Here is a 2,488-nt window from a genome sequence, read left to right as displayed (position 1 = left end):
TTTTTTTATATACAACTGCTGTTTTGTTTGGAAATGTGAAAGAACACACCATTCATGTTACTGTCTTGCCTTTTTTTTTTTTTCTTAAAACCCATGTGGCCATCTCCAGTACTGAATGATGTCAGAGAGCAGTGAGCTGTGGACCCCTCAGGGTCCCAACTCCAGGTGTAAGGCAGCACAGGAACCCAGGCCTGGACCAGAGGAGCCCTCTACCATATCTCCCAGAGCTCATCTGGTAGCACCATGGGTTTGTACTGTACAGAGTTGGTAGAGGCGAAGTCAATGGGAGTCGGATGTTGGAATTGTTGGCTGTATTCACTTTAAAATGATTACTAAGTCAGTGCTGACTCATTGCAACCCTTTATATTGTTTCCAAAGTTAGTCCAGTGCTTATCCTACAGCACACTAAGACTCCATGTCCACATTATACTATGAAAGTTAAGTGCCACTGATTTGGTTCCAACCCATAGCGACCCTGTATAGGATTTCTGAAAAGTAACTGGTGAGCTTGAATCAATGACCTTGCGGTTCAAACAACTTTGCACTTAACCCACAGTGCCACACCAGGACTAAGCATAGCATGCTAAATTTTAAGTTGATTATTTTATGTTGCCCACAAATGAATGATGTTATAAAATTTTCAAAAAGGCTTCCCCACCAGCTCTGTGGTCTTCCTTAATCATGGTCCAACTTTCACATACGTGTGAGGTGAAGTTAGGCATACCTCAGTCCTCCAAACTGACATTCTTGCTCTTGAACACTACAGGTCTTGTGCAGATTTGCCTAATACAGCAGCAATACATCATTTGATTTGAGTGCTGGATCCAAGTAAAACAAAGTCTTTGAAAACTTGAATCTTTTCACAGTTTATGAAGATTTATTGGTCGTGAGGATTTGTTTCTACACTGAGGCACACCAGCCATACTGAAGACTTTAGTCACTAGAATAGGTGAATTGTGTTTCACAAAGTTGCTTCCATAACCAAATTGTTAAACAGAGACTTCAGAAACCCTGGAAATGTTTTGGGGTTACTGCAAATTGCCTGTGTCTTCATTCACTGTGTTTTTAGAGCTGATTCATTTCCCAGGCTATTTCAAAATAGAAATTGCCATGAAGTATTTATCAAACCTCCCTGTTCAAAACTTTAAAAATTTTTGCTTGCCACAGATAGGGCTGGCTGCCATTATTTGACCTTTCACCTATCTCTAATGTGGCATATTACCTTATACCAAGTGGTTAATATAGTCCCCAATATTGGTGGTTCCAGCCTTGGCTGCACAAAAGATTTGTCTTGCTGCCTAGGCCATACCAACCTCATTCCATCAAAATTCTTGGAGTACAGAAACTCAGTCAAGTTTGTTAAGAGCTTCCCAGGCAATCCCAATTGCAGTCAAGGCTGGGAAACAGTACCATATACAGACAACAGATTTACAAAGTTAATTTTGCATGCAGGAAAGTCTGCCACTGTGTTCCAAATAACCCTCAAGATATTGAGTGCTGTTGAGCTGGTTCCACCTCACAGCAACCCTGTATAGGGTTTCCGAGGAGCAGCTAGTGGGTTTGAACTGCCAACCTTGTGGTTTGGAGTCCAGTACTGACCCTACAACGCCATAATATACTACTTTGCATTGGCCCAGGCTCTGCTGGGATTTGAACCCAGTATCTCCTGTTCACTAGACAGGCGCTTTAACCATTTATCTGCCTCCATTTCCATTCTGCATGTATGAATGGGCAAGGGGAAGGGAACCATCACAAAGGAACCTTAGATCACTGGTAGGCCCTTGCAACATTTAGAACTTATATGAAAATGAAAATCTCCTGTCAAGTATTATTTTGAACACGCTAAGAATGAGCAATCAGAACTTGATCCTAGGGCACCTTTTCCTATTTCTTCCTCCCCTTAACTTGAAGTCTGTGGTATTGACTACTGAAGTTTATGGGATTGAATACTGCCTTTTCTCTCTGCTTTCCCGATCATCTGTTCCATATCAAATTAGTTGTTGCACAGGAGTAAAATCAAACAGCACAGCACTAATTAATGGAGAGGAGGCTTTCAGTTCTGAATGGACAAGGAACAAAACATTGGGGAGCCACTTTACACCGAGTTTGTTTCTTCTCTACAAAAGAACTCATAATGACCCTTTTCAGGTTGTTATTTAAGCTTCCCAACTACTATAGGAGAGAGAAAACCCCAGAAAGGCTGGGATAGGCAAAAGCCCTCCTCCTAACCCCTCCAGTGTTCACCAAGTTTCAGAACACCCCTTGGCTCACTTACACTTTCACCCCTCAACCCAATTTAATATTAAACACTTAACCTACTGTTACACAGTATTTTTGGTATTACTCATTTTAAGTACTTCAATAAAAATTACTTATCTTACAGAAAACCACGGCTCTAAGCTGGAAAAAAACACCTGTTGTGACACACATTAGAAATGCTTTGTAATCAGTATATTAAGGAAACAGTCATACATTTCAAGAATTGCCT

Source organism: Chrysochloris asiatica, unplaced genomic scaffold (assembly GCF_000296735.1).
Source record: "Chrysochloris asiatica unplaced genomic scaffold, ChrAsi1.0 scaffold00053, whole genome shotgun sequence".
Taxonomy (NCBI): Eukaryota; Metazoa; Chordata; class Mammalia; order Afrosoricida; family Chrysochloridae; genus Chrysochloris; species Chrysochloris asiatica.
Note: the sequence above shows the minus strand (reverse complement) of the source record.